Genomic DNA, 25,682 nt, shown 5'->3' on the forward strand with positions numbered 1-25,682 from the left:
TGTATATTTGTGGTTATTAGAGTGGGAATTTGTTGGCCTTGGTTTTCCCTCTGTTCGTTTGTGACAAAGGATAAAGTACCAGAAAACGGGATATTTGACCAAATGTACAACCTTGTGATTGAGGGACTCGCAATTTGCAAGAATTAGTGACTCACAAATTACGAGTCAATAAATCGAATGTACAAACAAATCTGGCCCTCAATTTGCAGCACGCAATCGAGTTGCATCGCAAATAAAGACCTCACATTTAGCGAGTCGGTACGTGCTTGTAAATTGCAACATGGTTGCAAATTACAATTGCGCTCGCAATCAGCGACCGTGGCTTTAAAAGTGCTCAATCACTTCCTGGAACAAAAGAGGAACCACAAACAAGGAAGTGGTGTCCATCGTGATTCCCGCATAGCAGTAAGAGCATACTGTCGAGTCAGAAACACACTCAAGACTGCATCCAGCACCAAGCAAGCCCTGCAATGGCCAGCCAGCAGAGCGAGAAGGGGTCAAAGGAGCACAAGAGGAAAATCTAATTTTTCAAAAGCGAATTGGAAATTCTCACTGATGGTTGTTGCAATAACCATGAACAGCTGTTTGGGCGGGCCTCCCAGACATTTCCTGAGTCTGAAAAGTGCAAGATCTGGAGGGAAATGCAGAAACAGATTAATGCAGTGGACGTTGCAGATAGGCCCAGCGATGATTTAAAAAAATGATGGTACAATCTGTGCTCTTGTGTAAAGAAAAGGATTGCAGCATGGCTGTACAGTCCCAAAGGTCCGTAGTGGGACCATCTAATTCTCCCCTTCATCTGTGGAGCCCCAATAGGATCCTGGACAGGATTCAGGGGCATCGTATGCCTCAGGGACCTTTCACACCTCTGCATCCCCCTCTCGTAAGAGCAAACTACCTATGATTCCAACATTTCTGACAGAACCCTGCAGTCCACAGGCATGCAACACAGATACCTCTAGACTTTCCATTTCATGCAGCTGTTGCATCATGGGATTTGTAGTCAGGTATACAGACAATGGAGTAACACTCTGAAATGAGCTTAATAACATGGTTTACTACTGAGATAGTGTCTCACATGTGCATTTATTTTGTTTACGTGTAACACATAGATACACCTGTGGGAGTCCAGGACACACAAGAGGAAGAAGGGGAAGAGCAGGACCTTGACCTGATGGATGCATAGCTGGATGTCCAGATAGAGTCACAGCAAGGTACCTCTAACATCCAGGGAAACACATTCCAGGAAGCAAACTGCTCCAGCAACAACTCCTGTCACCAAGGGTCCAGCAGCTGCATCCAACGCAGTGCTTGCAGAGGCAGCAACGAGCAAGGCCTTATGCCCTCTTCCAGGCAGGCAACCAGGCGGAGGCCAGCAGCATCGAGCAGGCAAGGCTGCAAATTCAGCGGCTGCAATAGAGACAGTTGAGGCTGATTAACAGTAAGCTGACCAGTGGATTCACAAACCTTTCCCTCCAATTGGCAGACAACCAGGTTCGGCTGGAGGCCAAGCTTGATGTACTGACTGGGATGATTTGACAACTCTTCACTGAGCAGAAGAAGGAGAGATGCCAGCAGAGGCACAATGAAAGGAGCAGGCCAAGCAGGATGGGGGCATTTACCTGAGCGATTGGCAGCCTTACCCGGGCAATCACCCTCCACTCAAGATGCACACTAGCCCTGCAGGTGGCAATAGGAGACTGTAGTGGAGATGTGGCTGGAGGTCTGCACCATATTTTTCTATGATATTTTATGTACTTCCAACGGTTATAAAGGTATGTTAACTCTTCCTCAATATCTTTGAGGAACGTAAGAAATTGTCTTGTTTTATGAGTTGTGTTGTTTTATTGTAATGATTTTAATTAATTGTACAATGAAGAATTGTTGTTGTTGTGACTGCTGCTGTTGAGCCCATTGCCATACAGACCTACAGTCCAGGAGCAGCAGCAGGCAGCCCACATTCCCACATGACAAAACCCATCAATCAAATGAAAGAGGCAGGAAGTGACTGACCATTGCATATGAACCATGCTATTGCCCCCATGGACCATTGTTGTCGGTGAAGTAACCGCTCTTTGTCAAAGACATGTTGGTTATGTTGCCCAGGAAGGACATGTTGTCCTGCAGTACATTTCTGAATGCCCTGATATTAAAAGGTTTCCCAGTTTATGAAATCTACTACTAGTTTTGTTCAAGTCAAGTCAAGTCAATAATCTTTATTCGGATAAAAAAAGATATCCATAAAAGATACAGTTCATACAACAATGTTAGACTCCATTAAAAGTGATATGAATCAATTATACACATTTCCAGTAAAATCAATGATATAAAATCCCTATATATAAACAAGTTAAAAGGATAAAAACGAACAATCCAATACAGTAGTTCTTTATAAACGACAATCATTCATAGAAAGGGGTAAAATATATCTATGTGCATCAAATCATTTCCAGACAAATTGTCCACTGTCTGCTTCAGGGGGCCTCTCCTTTGGTCAATCTTAATTTGACTGCAAGTCGCAAAAAATGCACAGTGCTAAATAAGACAAAAGGATCAATCGACATTTTAAGGAACAGAAGGGCCACTTTGGCCTGTCTAATTTTAGCTCGTTTTAGGACTGTTTTTAAAAACCGGGACCTTGGTAGTGCGTAAAAGGGACAGAGTAGGACGAAATGTAGGGTGTCCTGCGGAGATCGCTGATCGCAGCCGCAGCACCCTTTTGTCCTAACATCGCTCACAAAGCCAGCGGGGACTGACAGAATGTGATGCAAAAGATTTAACCTAAATCTAGTCATCAGGAATCTATCCTGTTTGTTGTATGTGTTAGACAGGTAGACTTCCATCCCCACGGAGGTTTTTGTGAGCTGATAGTCACGGACACTATGATTTCGGCCTTCTATTTCCTCTCTTGCCCTGGCTATATGTCGTAGGTGGTCAGCCTTTGTGAGAACCAGGTCATTTTTGGCCAGTGTGGATGGGTTGTTGAAAAAGGGTGCGTGGCCCGATAAATCTAATGCCTCCCTGATGTCTTTAAGCCAGGGTATTAGCAGGCCCTTATCCCCCCTCATACAATCCTCCAGGATTTGTCTAGTTAACAGTGCCTCGGGATTTGTCCAGATCTTGATCCAGCAAATTAACGGATTGAGCTGTATCCTGTCACCGAGGTGGGGAATGCCCAGTTCCTCGTGGGCGATATATGAGGGGATACATTGGGGCACTTGCAATAATCTCCTTAGGAACTTATTTTCTTCCACTTGGATTTTGCTTGGATCTATGAAACCCCACAACTCGCTCCCATACAGAGTCTTAGCACAGCAAACTGACCTATATAACTTTACTATTTCATTGGGCGACCACCGACCCAGTCTACTTGCATAGTTCATGATTGACCCCACTGCTCTCGGGTGTTGACTACATTTGTGCTTTGCAAGGGGTTTGAAAGAGAGGTCCTTATCGAACATGATCCCCAAATAGTTAAAGGTTTTTACCTTCTCAAGTTTATGGGTGCCTATAGAGAAGGTGCAATTCCTTAAAGGCGTTTTGCCCGCTTCCATGACATAAGACTTTGATAAGTTGGGAACTAAGTCTAAATCTGCCATGAAACGTACAAAGCCGCTGATGAGGGTTTGCAGGCTCCTTCCTGTGCGTGCCAGGAGTACCGCGTCATCTGCATAGAGGAGGACTGGAATACTTCTCCTCCCAATGCAGGGACAATCGGCCTCCAGCTCTCTGAGTGCTTTGTCAAGTCCATTAATATAGAGCGTGAACAAAAAAGGGGCGAGGATGCACCCTTGTCTCACCCCTCCACTGCACCCAAAGTCCTCTGTCACTTCCCCTCTCTCACCAAATCTGACCCGTGCCGTGGTATTTAAATGAAGTGTTTGTAAGATATGAATCAGGCCAGGTTCGACGCCCATCACATCCAGGATCTCCCACAGTCATCTTCTGTTCACGCAGTCGAATGCTGCTGAGAGATCCATAAAAGCCAGGTAAACGGTGCCTTCCCTGGCCACAGTGTACTTCGCTATCAGAAGATACAGATTAAGGCACTGATCAGTGGTAGAACGCCCGTTTCTAAACCCATATTGCACATCCGTGATGATGTTATTTTCATCGGCCCAAGTCAACAGACGGTTTAAAACAGCTCTTCCGAAAATTTTTGCCGAGACATCAATAAGGGAAATTGGGCGATAACACTGCGGGTCGTTTTTATTGCCCTTTTTGAATATGGGTACGATCGTAGCCGTAGACCAGGATCTGGGCATGCCTACTTCAGTGGCTGTGTTCAGCACCCTAGTCAATACCAGGGCCCAGAGATCTACCTGGCTTTTAAAAAGGTCGGGGGTATCCCATCTGGGCCTGGGGCCTTCTTCATCACCAGGCCCTCAATATCCAGTTTGACCTCCTCGACCGTGAAATGAGACCAATCATCACCAAGTGATTCTATGCCGCTATTTGGCAACTCCTCCGACTCACCACGGTTATATAGGCCACTAAAATGCGCCATCCATTCATCTGGCAAGATATGGGAAGCCACCTGAGGCTTATTTGGGGGTTGAAAACATGGAGCGTTTATAATCCTCCAGAAGCTGGTCATGTCGTGGAGCTCTGCGGCCTCTTTCAGGGATTCCCAGGCCTCTGTTTGTAGGAATATTTTTCGCAACTTCGTTGCCTTTTTGTACCGGGCCCTACACGCTGCAATCTCTCCTCTATTCCTAGGGGCGGTTGATAGTGCCATTTTTAGGTCCCTGTGGGTTCTAGAGTAGTTCTTATCGAACCATCTAGGGCAGAAATCTGCCTGGGGCCTTGGTTTGCTTCTTAAGAGGGTGTCTATATGCTGTGCAGTGCCCTCAAACGCTGCAATCAAATCCGTCCCCTCAACAGTGGGGTCTAAACATCTCCACAAGTGATTCTCGGCATTGGCAAGGAGAGCTCTATGGAGTTGTTCTCCATCGATATTTTCCCATTTAATTCTTCTTCCTTGATCCTTTGCCTTGAATTCACCCGTGGTGATCCTTCTATCTGTTTTGGTGCCTGGGAGAATGTCCACTAGGGACATGACCAAGGGGTTGTGATCGCTAAATGCGCTGGGTACTATCATAAACTGGCCTATTCTGTGTATTAAGACAGTGGGGATGAAAATGTAGTCTATTATTGAATTACAGCCTCTTCCTTTAAAGGAAGGGGCTATATCATCAGAATTCCCCCGATCAATCAGATCCATTGTGTGGGTTAGGGCGAACTCACTCAATATTGTGCTCAGGGAAAAACCCTCTCTGGAGTGCTCCAGGTGCCAACCCTTAATAGAGGGGCAATTATTCCAAGTGCCACCCTCCCATTTCAGATGTGGGCACTGATGGCAATTAAAGTCGCCCATAAGAATTAGTTGATAGCCCTCGTCCCCTGAATTCTGAAGGGTGGCCAGTCTTTCCTCTAATTCCATCAAATTTGTTAATGATTGTCCCGCATTATAAAAGTTTATAAAAATCAGCTTTTGGCCCACCGATGAGTATTTTATGCCCTGGAGGCAAGCAGAGTCCCACCCCAAATCTTGCCATTTCCCCTGCAATGGCAATGCTACATACGTGACTAGTCCGCCTTTGGCTCTTCCCATATTGGATTTCTGGGCTGGCACAAAAAACATTTTATATCCTTCCAGGAATGGGACAGTTTTGTTAGTTTCCCATGTTTCCTGTAGGCAAATGATTTGAAAATTTGTTATAAATGCTAACCATTCAGTATTTTGGATCATGGTTGCGAGTCCTGAGATATTCCAGGAAATAATCCCCAAATCCCTAAGGTTTGGAGCTATACCCCTAATCTTGCTAGGCATCGTTCTTAGGGGGGGGCTCTTGTCCAGACCGTGTGGCGTTTTCGGCCTGGCTTCCGTTTCCGTCCCTTGCTCTACACCAGGGACGGCTGCTGCCACTTGCTCCGGGATCCCTTTATCGTCTTCAGTGTTGCCCAAGGTAGGGTTTGCCAGCTCAGACACCATGCTCCCTAATTCCAACAGTCAGTCCTGTTCGTCCAATGCGGAGGGACAAGAGAACGGTGCAAATCTATTAGTGTCAAATACAGGTGCCACTTCCCTCCGATTTTTGGGATGCCAGGGCCCCCGCCATCCTTGCCCAATGTCAGGTATATTGTTTCTATAAAAAAAGTGCAAGGGTAGCATCGATATACATGACTCTAAACCCCCGTTCATGTGTCGGTTGTCAAGTAGTTCTCTCACCATCTCGGGGTGTCTGAAATTAACTATGATGCAGTCACCTGTAAATCTTTTCGCACTATTCCCGATCCAAGCCACCCTCCTAGCCATTAAGATGTGCCTGTGCTGGAGCCTCAACCCATGTGATTTTTACGCACCCAGTGTACGGTCTTATTTATCAGGGTGCTAGTTTATTCCTCGACATCTTTATTAAGGCCTGGGACGCCTACTAACACTAACGTGTAGGGACTGGATGCAGGGGGTAAATCAAGAATCGGGAGGCCTGGGGTATTCTGAGCGCAGACAGTGTTGTTACTAGTGTTGGGCCAGGCTGCGTTCTCATTTAGGCCACAGGGAGCGATGTTTGGGTCATTGAGGCTGCGTGTATTACCCTTGGATTTTTGTCCAGAGTACCTATTACCAGTGTATGCTTGTGCTAAAGTGGCTTCCCTACAGTTACTGGGTTCAGGTTCATTATTAAAGGTGACCGTTTTGTCACTGGCAACCCTATGTGACTCCTCTTCGTTCCCACCACCCTCTTGCCTCCTCTGTGGAAAAATCCCATCTGGCTTTTCAGAGACTGGTTCTACCAACCTCCTTATCGTACATTCCAAACTGGAAATTGCCAATAATACCGGGCCTAGATGTTGGACTAATAGCTGTTCCAATTTTCCTTCCAGTGCTGTAGTGGCTTCATACAGCCCTGTCGAGCCATTTATGGTTTTACAGGTTGGGCATTTAGAGCACTCAAAATTCTTGGTGGTCTTGGTTGGTCCTCTGCGACTATGCCTACTCACAGGATTAGGGGTGTGCATCCCTCCTGTGGTTACTGGGCCAGGCTGTAATTGAGATCTTTTCGATCGAGTTACCACTTCCCTGGTAGGCGATTGTTTGGATTCAGTAGCTACTACTGTTGGGAGTGCACTAGGCCCCCCCCTTTCTGCTTCTCCTAAGACAGTGTCAGGGTGTTGAGAGCCAGCAACTTGCGGCACCCTGGGAGTCGGGGAGATAATTATGGCAGATGGGCTTACTAGATCTAGGGACCCCCGTGGGCTAGGGTCAGCCACCTGCAAGGGGTCGGGGAGAGTTCCTCCCGGCGTTACACTGAGGGCTAAGTTTCCCAACGAGGACCGTTTCTTGGCTATTAAAGAGTCCAGGGAAAGCCGCTTTTCCGTCAGTAAGATTTCATGAGCAAGTAGGGACTCCGCTCTTACAATAAAGGCGTCCAGAGTCCCCTTGACCCCTCCCTCCGCCCTGGACTGAGGATTCTTACTCTTTACCATGGTGATGAGGTGAAGGGCGGGCCAACTATAAATTTGATGGGCACCGAGGGGGCGGTGCGGCACACAACAGAGATCTCCCACCACTGCCTCAAACCAATATATAAGGCGTGGTAGATACGGGACTTTGACAGCAAAAAAGCGGAAATAGTCAGCGGTCAACAATGTACAATAGATACACCCAATATTGCAGCAACCGCTGCAACAGTCTCAGTGTCCCGAATCCCGTAGCAGTGGTTAAGTACTTGCCTTGCAGGACAATGTCCGGTAGGAGAGGGAGCGAGATGAACGATTTGACCCGGCCCGGCCTCTTCCGGCCACAGACGGCCCGTCCTCTGCCCGGGCTCAGCCCGGCACTGCCCGCGCGCGTCCCGCGACGCGGGGAATCCTCGCGGCTTTTGAGCGCCTCCGGGCGCGCTGTGGGCGGAAGTGCCCCTCTCGGGATTCTGGGAAATGTGGTTCCGGCCTCGCGCCGCTCGTCACACCAAGTGCTGCTGCTCAGGGCCACCAGGCACCTCGCGACCTCACGCCTTCAAAAGTTAATATGCGGATCAGCCCCCAGTTTTGTTATTTGTCGACAGTGTTATGTAAATGTATCCATCTTAGCATGAAAAAGGTTGACAGGCTATGAGGTCCCTGCGTTATCTCCCCTCTGCTGCTCTTTTTTGCTCGGGTGGGTGTCGGGTAGTGGGCCTGGGTCATCGTCCTCTGAGTCTGAATCAGACACCTCCACAGGTAGGCCCCTCCTGCAGGCAATGTTTTGAAGGATTGCATATGTTGAAACAATGTTTTACTCCGGTACAGGCTCAAACTGCAATACCCCTCTGCTTTTATAAAGGCACCAAAAGTGTACTTTCAGGATGCCGAAGAAGTGTTCCATCACACTTCTGATGCATGTGTGCAGTGTTGTACCATCTCTCATGTGGGTTGTTGAGATTCAGGTAGTGCATGAGGATCCATGGCCAGAGGGCATATGCACTGTCACCTGGTGAGACAAATATGAGGGTGAGACTACACACACAGCATAATGTTTGCACTGATACATTCAAATTTGTACAACACATTGCATTACCTAGTAGGTATCCTTCGTTAAAGTCCCCCTTTTCTAGTCGCTGTTGAATGCCACTGTGGCGAAAGATGTCATGGGTGCTCCCTGGAACTTTTGCTACAATGTCCGTGATCATGTGTTGTGCATTGCGGACTACCTTAATGTTAAGTGATTGTGTGCATTTTCAGTTCCGGAATATGTATTCCAGGTGGGTGGGGGACATATGGGCACATGGGTCCAGTCTATGCAGCCAATTCCCTGTGGAAATTTGGCTAACCTGCAAAATGTAGTTATTTCATTGTGAATTTCTATAGCATCCCTGGGCAGGTAGATGATTTCATGTATGTGGTGGATCATGGTGTCAAGGAACTAGTAAAAGAAATGCAAAAGCTCACTCTGCGACACACCTCCTGCCATTGCAATGACATCTTGACAACTACGAGTGGCCAATAGGTGGAGGGAGCACAACACCTGGACATGGGTGGGGATTGCATTGCTGCACTGGGTTCTGCTTTCTTTTTGTGGCATCAAGATAGCTATTAGCTTTAGAATAAGATTGCTATTGAGCCTGTACTGCTTGTATATCTCTTCCTCTGTCTTGTCAAACATCGTTAGCCTGACTCTGAAAATCCTCTCCTGTCTCCCTCTCCTCTTCTGAGCAGCCAAAATCCAAATCCAGCTCGCTATCCTGTACAGGGCAGCCATTGTAGTAAGATTTGTGATGCATTCTGGGCCTGTTTTTATAGGTTGGGCCCTATTACCACCTGGTTTGGATTAATGGTAAATTGTATGTGCAAATGGGCCATTTTGCGCTTATTCCCAAAGTACAAATCGTCTCTATATGAATGTTACCGACTCACAAATTGCGATCGCGATTTGAGACACATAAATTGTGCATTCATATTTTTGGTGACTCTGTAATATGTCCCATTACAAAATCTGATTTTTGAATGCCTGTCGTACATCGCGTAAGGCCCATTTTGCATGTGCAAATTATTTTGCAATCGTTTTTTGACTCACAAATCTGTTTTACATCTCACTCTAACATGTTAAATGCACTTTTTCCAAGATGGGCAAAATCCCAAGTAGTGACACAGAGGGAGAATACATGCACAGCTTCACAGCGTATGCAGGAATACATTTTTATCAATAAATCAATAAATCATAGCATTTATAAAGCACACTACATACCTGTGAGGGTCTCAAGGCGCTAGGGTGGGGGGAGCTACTACTGTTTGAAGAGCCAGGTCTTGAGAAGTCTTCTGAAGGTTAGGAGGTCGTCGGTCTGCCGCAGGAGGATGGGGAGGGTGTTCCATGTCTTGGCGGCAAGGTGGGAGAATGATCTGCCGCCAGCGGTCACTCTTTGGATGCGGGGGACGGTGGCGAGGGCGTGGTCTGCGGAGCAGAGCTGGCGGGTGGGGGTCTAGAGGATGAGTCGGCTGTTGAGGTATGCTGGTCCGGTGTTGTGGAGTGCCTTGTGTGCGTGGGTGAGGAGTTTGAAGGTTATCCTCTGGTTGATGGGGAGCCAGTGCAGGTGTCTCAGGTGGGGTGTGATGTGGCTGCGGCGAGGGATGTCATGGATCAGGCGTGCTGAGGTGTTCTGGATGCGTTGGAGCTGTTTCAGGAGTTTGGCCGGGGCTCCAGCATAGAGTGCATTTCCTTAGTCCAGTCTACTGCTGATGAGGCCCTGGGTGACCGTCCTTCTAGTTTCGGTGGGGATCCACTTGAAGATACTGCGAAGCATGCGGAGGGTGTTGAAGCAGGAGGAGGAGACGGCGTTGACCTGCTTTGTCATGGAAAGGCTGAAGTCGAGGATGACCCCTAGGTTGCGTGCGTAGTCAGTGGGTGTAGTGGGTGTTCTTAGTGCAGACGGCCAGCAGGAGTCATCCCAGGCCGAGGGGATGTACCCGAGGATGAGGACCTCTGTCTTGTATGCGTTCAGCTTCAGTCGGCTGTTTCCCATCCAGTTGGCGACGGCCTTCATTCCTTCGTGGAGGTTGGTTTTGGCGGTGTGGGGGTCTTTCATGAGGGATAGGATCAGCTGAGTGTCGTCGGCATAGGAGATGATGTTGAGGTCGTGCCGTCGTGCGACTTGGGCGAGCGGTGCCATGTAGACGTTAAACAGCATTGGGCTGAGGGATGAGCCTTGGGGTACGCCACAGATGATCTCGGTGGCTTAGGAGCGGAAGGGGGGAGGCAGATGCTCTGTGTTCTGCTGGAGAGGAAGCAGGTGGTCCAGTTCAGGGCCTTCTCTTGGATTCCGGCGTTGTGGAGACGTGTTCCTAGTGTGCTGTGGCAGACCGTGTTGAAGGCGGCTGACAGGTCCATGAGGGCCGCGGTTTCACCGTTGTCAAGCAGGGTCCTGATGTCGTCAGTGGCGGCGATGAGGACAGTTTCGGTGCTGTGGTTGCTGCGGAACCTGGACTGGGAGAGGTCCAGGATGCCGTTCTCCTCGAGGAAGTTGGTTAGTTGCTTGTTGATGGCCTTTTTGATGATCTTTGCCTGGAAAGGGAGCAGGGAGATGGGTGGGAAGTTCTTGAGGTCCGCGGGGTCCGCCTTGGGTTTCTTGAGTAGGGCGTTGATCTCAGTGTGTTTCCAGCTAACCGGGAAGGTCGCTGTCTCGAAGGAGATGTTGATGGTTTTCCGGAGATGGGTTGCGATGGTGCTACTGACTTTGTTGAAGATGTGGTGTGGGCAGGGGTCTTCTGGGGATCCGGAGTGGATGGTGTTCATGATTTTGACGGTGTCATTGTCGTTGATGTTGGGCCAGGCGAGCAGGCGGTTGGTGCGGGTGGTGGTTGTGGGAGCGGGGGTCTCAGCGGTTGCTGGGGTGGTGACGGCATCGAAGCTGTCATGGATTTCTGTGATCTTGCGATGGAAGAAGGTGGGCAGCGAGTTGCACAGGTTTTGTGACGTCGGGATGTCGTTGGTATTGGAGCTGGGGTTGGAGAGTTCCTTCACGATGTTGAAGAGCTCTTTGCTGTTGTGTGTGTTGTTGTCTAGGCGGTCTCTGAAGGAGGTCCTTTTGGCAGATCTGATGAGGTGGTGGTGTCTGCGGGTGGTGTTCTTGTGGGCTGTGTAGCTTTCAGGTGTTCGTTCATGGATCCAGTTTTTTTCGCGTTTTCGGCAGGTACTTTTGGAGGCCTGGAGGTTTTTGGTGAACCAGCTGGCTTTCTTGTTGGTGTGGGTGTTGGAGGGCTTCTTGAGCGGGGTGAGGGTGTTGGCGCAGTCGTTGATCCACAGTCTGAGGCTACGGGCTGCAGTGTCGGGGTCAGTCGGGTCTGCGGGTGGGCTCTGGGCAAGGGCGGTTGTTAGCTGGTCCTCGGTGACTTTGCTCCAGTGGCGATGAAACATCTGCTAGGTGCGGGGGTGTTTGGTGGGTTTCTGGAAGGTGAAGTGGATGCAACGGTGGTCCGTCCAGTGGAGTTCGGTGGTGTGGTTGAAGAAGATGTGGGAGCTGGCTGAGAAGATGGGGTCAAGTGTGTGGACGGCAGAGTGGGTAGGTGTTGTGACGAGTTGTCTGAGTCCGAGGTTGCCGAGGTTGTCGATCAGGGTGAAGGAGTTGGAGTCGTTGTTGTTCTCGAGGTGGAAGTTCAGGCTCCCGAGGAGGATGTAGTCCATGGAGGCAAGGGCGTGTGCGCTTATGAAGTCGGCAATGGAGTCGCTGAACTGTGGTCGGGGTCCGGGGGGTCTGTAGATAAGGGTACCTCCGAGGGTGGTGTTGGGGTCGGTGTGGATCTGGAAGTGCAGGTGTTCAGCGGTGCTGAGGGAGTCGTTGTTGTCTGTCGAGATTTTGAGAGTGTTTCTGTGGACGATGGCGATTCCTTCTCCTGCTACATTGGTGCGGTCCTTGCGGGTGATCTTGTAGCCTTCCGGGATGGCTATGGCGATGTCGGGTGCCGAGGAGGGGGTCAGCCAGGTCTCTGTCAGGAAGGTGACATCTGAGGCATTGGTGTCGGGTAGGTCCCAGAGTTCAACAGCGTGTTTGCGTGTTGGGTTCTTCTGTGGGGGGTTGGTGTGCCGGATACTGGTGAAGCTGCAGTTCTGCCAGGAGAAGGGTCCTTGGGTGCGTCTTGGGATGGCCAGGCAGCAGGTGCCTGATCGTCCGGTGTTGAGTGCGTGGAGGGTGCTGGAGCCGTAGCAGAGGCAGGCGTCGTGCTGTTCGTGGGGGCCAGGGGTCCTGGCACTGGGCACGGTCCAGGCGCGGCCGGGCGCAGACGGGCTTGCCTTAGGTGCGCCTTCGGCGCGCCATCGGTGCGCCTTTGGCGCGCCCACTGCGCGCGGCCTCCATATAAGGGGTTAAGGGAGGGAGGAGCAGCTGGGAGGTGGGAGCGGGCGACTAATTGGCATTAAGGGGGCGGGGCCATAGGGGAAGGCAGCGGCGAGAAAGGAAAAACGGCGGGAGCAGGCACAGTGGAATACACAAAGAAAATGGGGAGAAAAAAACAGGGTTACCACAAATGCAGATACAACAATGTCAAGAGGGGGAGAGGAAAATACAGTGTTGGGAGACAGCAGCGGTGGCACAGAGGAGCAGCAGTGAGCGGTGGCACAGAGGAGCAGCAGTGAGTGGAGTGGAGAGCGGCCTACCCTGAACCAGGGTCAAGGGTTGCTCTTCCTACCGCTGTGCGGCCTCCATATAAGGGGTTAAGGGAGGGAGGAGCAGCTGGGAGGTGGGAGGGGGCAGCGAATGGGAATTAAGGGGGAGGGGCCGCAGGGGAAGGCAGCGGCGGGAAATGAAAAATGGCAGGAGTGGGCACAGCGGAAAACACAAAGAAAAGGGGGAAATAAACAGGGTTACCACACGATGCAGATACAACAATGTCAAGAGGGGGGAGGGAAATTGTAAAGTGGCGGGAGCGGGCACAGCGGATCACGGATCAAAGGGGGAGAAAAAAACAGGGTTACCACAAATGCAGATACAACAATGTCAAGAGGGGGAGAGGAAAATACAGCCTAGGGAGACAGCAGTGGTGGCACAGAGGAGCAGCAGTGAGCGATGGCACAGAGGAGCAGCAGTGAGCAGAGTGGAGAGCGGCCTACCCTGAACCATAAATGTCAAGTGGAAGAGAATGAGTTGTCAATAATGTGACACAATACGCAAGTTAGAATCATTAGTATAATTCTTCAAACTGTAACTCTGGTTCAGCAGAGATGTGTGGTACTTAAAGTTAAGAGGGCACCGATCCAAATATGCACTTTGCGTTTTGTGAGAAGCAGATGTTTATGATGGTATAGTTTCTACTACAGTGTGAGAGTCTGGACAAGTGTCCCAGGTTTATGTGGGACAAGCATTACCAGTTTGAGTTTAGTTTGCATCTTTGGAATCGTTTTATTTTCCAGCCCTTTAAAAAACAAGGATTACAAGTCCCCCCCTAAAAAAGGGAAAACTCACATGGATCAAAAAAACTTAGGGGCAGTCTTATTTCGCCCACTGTATACAAGAGATTGCGGCTTGGATGACTAACAACTATTTCCATTTGAATAAAGAAAAAATGGAGATTGTGCTTTTAGGGAAAGCACAGCAAATCTATCCAGCGATTGGCTGCCATCTGAGGTTGGCACAGCTCCTGTCCCCAAACAGGTGTGACAAATCTGAGTGTTAAAATGTATCAATCCCTTTGTATGAAAACTCAGGTCGAATCTACTTGAGGTACCGGTTATGACGGGGAACAACCTTTACAACGCAACTGTTACAACGCACTACACTTACAACGCATTTTTTACAACGCATAATCCATTACAACGCACTACACTTACAACGCATGACACTACAACGCATTTTTAAAAACTACCTTTACAACGCATTCCATTACAACGCCTACCATTACAACGCATAATATTACACTACACTATCCAACACTTACCCTACTGTTGCACCCCCTGGAGTTAGAATAGTAATTTTTACCCCTATACTATCCAACACTTACCCTACTGTTGCACCCCCTGGAGTTAGAATAGTAATTTTTACCCCTATACTATCCAACACTTACCCTACTGTTGCACCCCCTGGAGTTAGAATAGTAATTTTTACCCCTATACTATCCAACACTTACCCTACTGTTGCACCCCCTGGAGTTAGAATAGTAATTTTTACCCCTATACTATCCAACACTTACCCTACTGTTGCACCCCCTGGAGTTAGAATAGCAATTTTTACCCCTATACTATCCAACACTTACCCTACTATTGCACCCCCTGGAGTTAGAATAGCAATTTTTACCCCTATACTATCCAACACTTACCCTACTGTTGCACCCCCTGGAGTTAGAATAGTAATTTTTACCCCTATACTATCCAACACTTACCCTACTGTTGCACCCCCTGGAGTTAGAATAGCAATTTTTACCCCTATACTATCCAACACTTACCCTACTGTTGCACCCCCTGGAGTTAGAATAGCAATTTTTACCCCTATACTATCCAACACTTACCCTACTGTTGCACCCCCTGGAGTTAGAATAGTAATTTTTACCCCTATACTATCCAACACTTACCCTACTGTTGCACCCCCTGGAGTTAGAATAGCAATTTTTACCCCTATACTATCCAACAATTACCCTACTGTTGCACCCCCTGGAGTTAGAACAGTAATTTTTACCCCTACACTATCCAACACTTACCCTACTGTTGCACCCCCTGGAGTTAGAAAAGTAATTTTTACCCCTATACTATCTAATACTTACCTTAAATGCAATGTAATATTATGCGTTGTAATGGTATGCGTTGTAAAGGTAGTTTTTAAAAATGCGTTGTAGTGTCATGCGTTGTAAGTGTAGTGCGTTGTAATGGATTATGCGTTGTAAAAAATGCGTTGTAAGTGCATGCGTTGTAAAAGTGTGCGTTGTAACGTCATACATCCGGTTATGACACCTTGTAACTATTGAGGAAAATCTTCCTGTGGTTCCGTCCCATATATGAAAGACTGTAGTCCAGGCCCTTATCACTAGTCATCTAAACTACGGGCAGGCACTACAATGGGAAGCCAATGACACCTTGTTGGCCAAACCTCAAGTCATGCAAAAAACATTGGCTCGGTTATCCTGTAACTTGCCCCCTCACACGTCTGCTGCTTCAATTCTAAGGAACTTCACCAGCTACCTATTAGAAAACTGATAATTTTTATGATATGTTGCTTGACCCACAAGGCCCTAAACAATGCCCTGCCTACCTTCTTACACTCTCGACAACATTTTTATCAGCCCTCCAGATTGCTGAGACCTTCCAGTATGAGTAATCGAAAGAGACCATGAATCCCCATAGCTAGACAAGATGGTAGACTGTTTTCTTATCTAGCTCTGTTTTACTGGAACAAATTGCCCCTTTCAATTCACTCCAGAGCGGAGCATGGCAAATGTATAAACATGGTATAACCATGGCTGTTTAATGCTACTCTCTAAGCCCCTGACAATGCTGATTCTTTGCCCACTGCACTAGGCACCAAAATGCTCCTACAGAAGTGAGCATTCTGCAACACACATGGAAAGAGGAAAAAGCCACGCCTTCCTGCACAAAAACTGTCCTCGTGATCACACAGGCACCCTTGCACCATGGTGAAAGGGTGCCTGCGTAGGCTCTAGGTTGCCGAAACAGCACCAGCATAGGAGAAAAAGACAGGAATACACTATATTGGATAAATACAGTGCATTCCTGTCCTCTCACTTTGACATAGCGCAGGTCAGCAAGGCGACTTGCAGTGCTGCCCCATGCCAAAACCCTATAATATTTATGCGGTCATGCGAAGCCATTTGCGTGGCTTCGCACAGCTCACAGTTATGGAGCACGGCAGTGCAATCTACTATGTTGCCTTAATCTGAGCTAGGGAGGCATTCCATGGACATTGTGGTGGGTGTTCCCGAGCAACACCCATTGGTTTTGACAATTTCCCAGATTTACAAAACAATGTAAACCTGAGGATGCTTGAAAACCTTGCACCAAATGAGGAGAAATAACTTTTTTCTCCTCGTTTTTTCCTCTCTATGTGTTCTGCATTCTGCAGCTTACATAGAAAGCGAAAAAGCCTCCCAGGAATGTTTTTGTGCATTAAGGAGCCCCTTCCTGCAACAAAGCAATCCTGGCTACAGCACAGGTACCCTTGCACCATGCAAGGGTGCCTGCATTGGTGCCTGCATTGGTGCTAGGCTGTTGAAACTGCACCAGCGCAGGGGAAAAGGACAGGAATTAACTGTGTTGGACACATTCGGTGCATTCCTGTCCATGACTATGACGTAGGGCAGTGCAGCAAGGAGATTTGCTGTGCTGCCCTACGCAAAAACCCGATAAATTAGGCCCCATAGTTATGAGGTCATGCAAGGCACTTTTCGTGGCTTTGAATGACCTCATAGATATGGAGCAAGGCAGCACAAATCACTGTGTTGCCATACTCTGTGCTAAGGAGGTGTTCCATTACCATTCCAGTGGGTGTTGCTGTACAACACCCATGGACTTTTACACTTCCCCAAATTTATAAACTCATGTGAACCTGGGAATGTGCCAAAACATTATGCCACCCCAGTGGAGGTGCAACTAGGAGAAATAACTTCATTTCTCCTTGTTTATTCCTCTTCCCATATGTGCTGCATTCTGCAGCACACACAGAAAGAGGACCTCCTGGAATTGTTTTTGTCAGGAAGGTAGCCCTGCCTGCAGAAAAACTATCCTGCCGACAACACAGGCCCCCTTGCACCATGGTGCAAGGGAGCCTGTGTTTGCACTAGGGTGCCGAAATGGCACCAACATGGGGATAGGACAGGAATGCACTGCATTGGATACATTTGGTGTATTACTGTCCTTTCACTTTGATGTAGGGCAGTGCAACAAGGTGATTTGCTGTGATGCCCTACACCAAAACCCCATACATGTGGCCCTAGCCAATATGGTTTAGCCAAAATAAAACATTTTTCACTAGGATTGATGCTGTTGACAACAAACCTCTCAGTGTAGGTCATGGTCTGTGACAAGCCATCTTCATCTCCCACAATTTCAAACTTGTTAAACCATCAGCCATGACAGATATATATGTAAAAATAATTTCCTGGTTTCAAGGTGTTTGTTGTTTCACAGTCTTGCAGCTTCCATAATGCTAGCATGCATGCTGGAATGGTGCAAAACATGCATTTCTTACATGCTGTATATTTTGAGAAACCTATGCAATGCAGCAATACTGACGCCTGGTGAAAAATATAATAGCTCCAGAAAGTTGTGTACAGTCACTGCATAATTAATATGTACAAACATGCAGCTCTCTGCTTTGTCATTACAGAATATATGCAATCAATTGTAACACAACTGATACTCACGTAAAGCACTCTGATACCTTTGGGTTGAGTTTGCGCAATATAAAACTGAAAAAAATCATTGTCTCTGAAATGGTGTCTATTGACATGTAAATCCACTTACTGGTGTCTGTGAAATGACCAACTAAGCACATTGACAGCACAATACCACTGGACCCTGCTCCCAGCTCATCTCGCTCTATTTTCTCTCTTCTCTCCTTCCAACCTTCCCTTAAGAATTATGGGCCTTAGTTACAAGTTTTTGCCGTAGAGCAGCATCACAGGCCTTCCTGCTGCATTGCCTTATGGTAAAAGGAAAGGGCAGGAATGTGCCGTATCTATAGGATACGGCACTTTCCTGTCCTTTTCCCCTGCACTTGTTCACAATGGGCTGCTATGCACCAATGCAAAAGACACACAGATGATGGATGGAATGCAGAGCAAATCAAATATTCACCCCCATTCAATAGATCTGAGTTAAATCCATCGTCTGTTGCTCACCACGCCCCCCCAGTTTAAACCCAGCCATATGCAAATCAGTCTTGACCCAGTGCCTCATGGGAACAGTCCAGGCCGAACTGCCAAGCCAGGTCCTCCCTGGACAGGAAACAAGCATCCTACGACTGGTTTCGGGGCATCAACCCTTATCAGCCAGGCTAGCTTGTATCTAGTGACACAGTGAGCCCGGACCCACGTCTGGGCATACCCAGCACACTTAGGGCAAAAAAGCAGCAGGTCCCAGTTTCCAGGTTGCTTGTTTCAAGTCCAGGGAAGACCTGGCTTAGCAGTTCGGGCTAGACTGTTCCAATATGGCACAGTGTCAAGAATAATTTGCATATAGCTGGGTCTGAACTGGGGTGGTGAAGTGAGCTAAAAATGATGGATTCAACCCAGATCTGTGACTGGTGGCGGGTGTCTGAAAAGAAACCCTGGGTGTAGTTTCGTAGTAGCGCTACGCATAGCTATGTGAAGTGCACTTCGCTTTACGTGAGATATGCGGACTGCGTAGTGTGCTGTTCGGAATATTTGCACAGTGCCAGATGCTTGTCTGCACTGTGCAATATTGAAAACTAGCACAGTGCGAGCTGTCGTTTTCTGCCGCTCTAGTAGATTTTTACTCGAGCGGCAGCTTTCTCAACGCGGACTGGTAGTTTCTCATCGCGAGCGGTCGCGAGCATACGTGACCACTCGAAATGAGAAACCTGACCTCCCGCGTTGAGAATCTCGCCGGGAGGTTTATTTTCCACACTGTCAATCGCCAACTTGATGTTGCTTATTGCGAACGAGGAAAAAGTCTCGCCGGGATGTCATTTTGCTCGCTCACGGTTGCCAACTTGAGGTTGAGGACCGTGAGCGAGCAAAAATATGCCAATTACGCTACGTGTTTTTGCACTGTGCTATGTGCAATTCGTGTAGCGCGAAGTAGCACAAACTACGCAAACTTCACGAGCGTAGCGTACTTGGCCGCCCAGGGTTACTGAAAAGTTTCACCGCTCCATCCATCATCTCTTTGTGTTTGCTTTTTTTGCCCTAAGTTGGCAGGGTATGCACAAACGTGGGTCCCTTGCTCACTTTGCACTGGATTCAAGCTAGCCTGGCTGATGAGGGGTGTTACCCTGAAACTGGTTCTTAGGATGCTTGTTTCCGGTCCAATGAAGACCTGGCTTGGCAGTTCGGGCTGGACTGTTTCCATGAGGCACAGGGTGAAGACCGATTTGCATATAGCTTGGTCAGAACTGTTGTGGTAAAGTGAGCTAAAGAATTATGATGGGTTCAACCCAGATCTGTGACTGGGGGTGAGTGTCTGAAAAGTTTCAGTGCTCCATCCATCATCTCTTTGTGTTTGCTATGCACCAATGCAGGCACCTTTGCGCCATGGTGCAAGGGTGCCTGCATTGCAGGGATGATTGTTTTTGTGCAGGAACGGAAATCTTCATTCACAAAAACAATCACAAGAGGGTTTTTCCTCTTTCTATGTCTGCTGCACAGTAAAAACTAAAAACAAGGAGAAATACAGGTATTTCTACTCATTGCGCCTCTCTTATACCTCCTTTGGGGAAGTGTAAGTTTTTGGCACTTCTTCAGTGTTTCTATTCCTCATACATCTAGGCAGTGTCAAAAAGCCATTTGTGTTGCTGGGAGCGCCCACACCAACATCCATTACACGCCCCTTCAACTAAGAAAACTACGTTCAGGGGAACCAGAATTACAAGGACGCATTAAGCCACGCAAAGTGGTGTAGTGCTGCCTAGTAAATATGAAGCAGACACCTGCGCCACTGGAGCTTCGCAAAAAGTGACGCTCTGGTGGCACAGCCTCATTACAAATGAGTCCCAATGTTTTTAGAATGGAAACCTGCCAACCTTACTACGACTTCAAATCTCTGGCTTTCCTAGTCTTCCCGTAAAGTTTTCATAATGCTGTCAATCAAAACAGTGTTTTTGACGTTCGTATTACTGTCTAGTCTATTATTTATTATTTATCTTGCATGTTTGAAGAACCTAATATACACATCATTGTTATGGCTGGAATTTCTTATTGTAAATGCTCATCTTGCTCAATAAACACAGTCATAATCATTATTTTTCGAACGAGTCCGACAAAACAAAGTAAAGCTGCAAGTGCCAGATTAAATGCTATTTCAATATAATGACGGTCTGTCGCATATGGTACAACAAATCAAGGCGTCCAGCAACAGATGGCCCTTGCTTATATTTTGTATTTACTACTCCAGCTGCAGCGCTGAGACCATGCCTGCATTCTGCATTAGCCAGCCCTGTGCACCAAATATCGCAGGACTGATAGTTTTTAACATTCAACAATAATGTATGAACAATTTTCCCTGAGTCCATTTGTAGATAACCATTACAACCAATATTGCTCCCATATTACAGATTTCACAATGTTATGCCATTTTGCAATTAATTATGCCCTTTGTGTTCCTTTTATATATGATGGACTTGGGTTAATTACATGCTTAAGCAATATTATTCAAGCAGAGGGCACCCCAGGAAAATATTGACCAGGATGGAATTAGAGCCTCAGGTGAAGTTGATGGACATACTCAACGCTGGGCAATATCTACCTGGGCGTTCGCTCAACCTTTGATAATATTGCTATTGAAAATCAGGGCCTGAAAGATTGGGGATTGTTACACCTACCAACCTTAGAGTGGTCAACCCCAAATGTTTTGCATTTTCTTTTCCTGTTTGTATGGAATCCCTTTTTGTTAATCTCAGGACTCTGTGCACCTCACTACTGTTAACCAATGCTAAAGTGCTTTTTCTCTCCCCCCCAAAACATTGTAAATATGGCTTACCCCCTCGCATGTCCTCTGGCAGCAGTCGCCACTCGTGATGGGCCTCATCCGCCATCTTGGAGGGGCAGCATGACAGGTCCAATCGGCCTAATCAGCTTCACCACTACAGACGTGGGGGTTTGAGGTGGCGCCACAACATTTCCATGGACCGGGAACTCTGGTGAAGGCTGACAGGCTGTATCATGGCAGGCACTCCGGCAGGATGTCGGCGAATGCAGGAGGAGGTTAGGAGCGAACGCCATCCTGGCTGTCTTCCTGTCTAATGTTTGAAAAATTTTAAATGTATTTTCACATAAGACATAAGCATTTGAAGCTCAGTAGATTAACACGTGGAACTCAAACTTTTGTAGAAAAGTTTAGAATTTTTTTTTTTACTAATTAAAAAAATATTGTAATGGTCCATTTCAGTAAGATGTTTAAAACAAATCAATATGAGGCATGGTTATGGCTGAGATAATATCAATGTTTCCCTGGGGAAGTAAAAATAAAATTTTGTGAACCAATTCTTGACATGTACTTCGCAAACTGGGCATTTTAATGGATAATGTTGTGCGCAGCATTAGGTTACTGGATAATAAATACCAAATAATGGAGCAGAACAGTGAAAATCTTAATAAATGCCAAATAACTTGACATGTTACGTATTGCTCTGATTATGTATCCACTATTAATGTGCGAAATATGATGTGTCTGAATTGTTTTTAAAAGTAATGCATATTTGAGCAAGATGAATATATGCTTGGAGATTAGAAACTGTGTGTACACTGGACCCATCAAATAAATGCAGGAGTCTCAAAATGTGATGTGACATAGAGAAGCTGCTCAAATGAAGCACAAGATGCTAGGATTAATGTTCATGTATTTTAAATTATTTCTTAAAGCAGGGAAATAAAACAAGTAACAGGGAGATGTTAAAGACTGAACTGGACTTCAGAAACTTGTTAAAAGAACCTCCCACTTTTGCCTATCAATAGAGCAAACACACGAAAAACATAATGGCTACCCCTTTTAGGAAAACAGAATCCTGACAGGAGCACTTATGTCAATGCCTAATGGAGCATGTTTGAACTGCAGTCATTACAATCCTATAACTAACAGCGACCTCACATAAGAACCTTACAGCAGAAAGAGGAACACAATAAAAGGTTTCTTCACAAGTGACAGGTCGATGTGCCCTTGAGGGGATATCTGTATTGGCAGAGCTGAAACGATTAAAACGTATGTTGTTGAGCATAAATCGAATAGCAGTAATACGAACACTAAAGCCAGTGTGGTATGTCAATTTACAGAGCACAGACATACCATTAAAACTTAAAACTGTGGAAGCAATCAAACTAGATTTTGTGGGAGTCACTAATATTTTTTATAGCAGAAGGACGCCTTTTATGTAAAAAAATAAAAGAGGATGCTGTCTCACCGGTCAAAGGATAGATTTGCAATTGACACTTTTTTAAACATTGTATTTACATAGAAAATAGAAGAACTTTGATAAGATGCCATCGTATCACACGCATGGTGTCATGGCACACAGATAGGAAGATAGAGGAAGTCACACACTTTGCATGTGGTATGGTGCTTTCCTCAATGCTTGAGATGAATCTATACCTTGTTTGCCTGGACTTCGCCGTGGGCTGTTCCCTGCACCTGTGGTGTTTTTCTTCTGCCGCAGCTCCTCGCCGGACCCGCTCCGCGGGTCCCGCTTCGCGGTGTGGAGAGAGGCGCCTTGAGCATAGAGGGGCTCTGATCTTGGACACCGGACTCTGGGCTTTGGCAGGCAAGTACAGGGCTGCGAGCGGACCCGCAGGGACTCCAACTCCCAGGAGCCCCTGCGTGAGGTCAACCCACAACACCTGGGTCGCTCTCCCTGACTGCCACGCCCCCGCCCTAGCACTTGAAAGCAGCCCCCTTCCTGATCGACGTGGGATACCTTGTTTGCCTGGACTTCGCCGTGGGCTGTTCCCTGCACCTGTGGTGTTTTTCTTCTGCCGCAGCTCCTCGCCGGACCCGCTCCGCGGGTCCCGCTTCGCGGTGTGGAGAGAGGCGCCTTGAGCATAGAGGGGCTCTGATCTTGGACACCGGACTCTGGGCTTTGGCAGGCAAGTACAGGGCTGCGAGCGGACCCGCAGGGACTCCAACTCCCAGGAGCCCCTGCGTGAGGTCAACCCACAACACCTGGGTCGCTCTCCCTGACTGCCACGCCCCCGCCCTAGCACTTGAAAGCAGCCCCCTTCCTGATCGACGTGGGATACCTTGTTTGCCTGGACTTCGCCGTGGGCTGTTCCTTGCACCTGTGGTGTTTTTCTTCTGCCGCAGCTCCTCGCCGGACCCGCTCCGCAGGTCCCGCTTCGCGGTGTGGAGAGAGGCGCCTTGAGCATAGAGGGGCTCTGATCTTGGACACCGGACTCTGGGCTTTGGCAGGCAAGTACAGGGCTGCGAGCGGACCCGCAGGGACTCCAACTCCCAGGAGCCCCTGCGTGAGGTCAACCCACAACACCTGGGTCGCTCTCCCTGACTGCCACGCCCCCGCCCCACCTCCTTCTCTTTTATTTTTGCATTGGGATCCCGCTGCGTGGGAGCGCGCGGGAGGGCGCCGGGAGAAGCCCGGGACAAGGGCGGGGCCGTCTGTGGCCGTCATAGGCCGGAGTAGGCCGGGCTGGGCCTACCCTCTTGGTTCTGCTGTTTGCCATCAAGTCCCTAGCACAACAAGCTGATAAATTGCCCCATAGCTATCATTACACTCTAAGATACCATGCCGTCCCCGGTAAAGGAAAGTACCCCCATAAGGCAGGCAGGAACAAAAAATATGACCTTAGAGAATTACTTTCCTCGGGCGGGGGGAGATGGGGACAAGGAGAACACATTAAGCCGGCTCAGAGCTGAGCGGAGACGCTCTATAGATAATTTGAAAGGTAGACCTCTAGGAGACTATCCTCCCACACCTAGCGAAGACTTGACACTAAATGAAGATGTTCCGATCCTGCTTAGGGATGTTACAAAAACGCCCCCAGTGGTACTTATGAGCTCAACCCCAGTGAGTAGCACAAGCCCAAGTAGGGGGACGATTGACTTAATTTCTCAACCGCCCCCAGCATCAAAGTCTAGGAAAGCCAAACCTAAAATAGCTGTAGCACAAGGGGTTTTTGGGCCCCCACCAAACAAACGTAGGAGGAAGTCGAGGGGTGCCCAGGCTAAAAACAAACCAAAGATCCCTCATTCTGATTTTGGGAAGTCATCCAAACCCTCCATATCAACTGTGACAACGGTGGTTGACTTACATTCTAAACCCGCTGCACAGGATGGTGTGGCTCCCGTCCTGACTAAAGAGACGGCTAGCAACATTGTTAATGCCCCCCTCTCTGTTGCTCCGCTGGGTAATTTGGAATTCCTGCTTAGGTCACTTTTGTTACCATTTAGTGAAAGCATCAAAAAAGTGGAAATCAGACTAACCATTCTTGAGGCTACACTAAGCAGTATGAAAAATCCGGCCAATTCTCATGAGAGGGCTCCTAAACCTATTGCCACCCCAACAGCTCCAAAAAGTGTTATGCATCTTGCTCCCTCACAGGTTGCAACTGCGGCCGCCCCACCACAAACCCAGAGGAATAACCCTGCCCCAAATAAGCCACCTAACCCCATAGGACCTATACCCCCTGCAAATGCTGTTCCCCCGGTACAGCCCCCAGATAGTGTTGCACCGACTCCACTAATGAAGCTTCCCCCCAGGCCACGTAGACCCAATTTACCACCAGAGGCGAATGACTTTACAGTAGTCATGGCGGGCGTCCCACCACTAGAGGCAGGTGAAGCCGAGGATTTCTGTGCTCTGAAAAGTAGGGTGATTAAGTGGCTAAATTTGAATAGACCCTTACCCGTACACTTAAGCAATGAGATCATAATGGTCAGAAGGGTGCCTTGGATAGGGAGAACACGCAAATCCATCATAGGGGATTGCATATTGGTGAGCTTCAGGGATGCTGGAACAGTTGCTCACATATGCCAGGGAAAGAATAGATCACAGGTAACAACAATTCAAACACTTCATGTGTCTTTCTTCTTTCCCCCCACCCCAGCCCCTGTACACGTGACCCGTTCATATGACAACTGGGAAAGGGTGGGTCGAAGGGGTGTTCATCACGAGTTCAATCCCAGGCCATTATTTAGCCGCCCAGAGCTACCCTTCCATACATTCAATCGGTTCCACTGCCTGGATGGTCTTGAGGGGGTAGATTGACAAAGAGATAATGGTATATGGGGTATAGGGGGTAGAGGGGTTACAAATGCTGAGTGGGAGAAGCACAGCCCCGAGGCAAAACAAAAGTCATCAAGTTGCGCCCGGAGTTATGTGCTGGATGAACCTAGGGTTGTAGCTATTGCATGTATAGGTGACGCACAGGGACCGGAATTGGGAAAACAAGTGCGAGAATCACCTGGTGGGTCACAGGGAGGAGGGGTCCAGGGGGGTGAGGCACTAAAAATCATCTCATGGAATATAGCTGGCCTGGCTAGGAAATTTAATAACAAAGAGTGGCTTGACTATATCAGAAAATTCCAT

Source organism: Triturus cristatus, chromosome 8 (assembly GCF_964204655.1).
Source record: "Triturus cristatus chromosome 8, aTriCri1.1, whole genome shotgun sequence".
Taxonomy (NCBI): domain Eukaryota; kingdom Metazoa; phylum Chordata; class Amphibia; order Caudata; family Salamandridae; genus Triturus; species Triturus cristatus.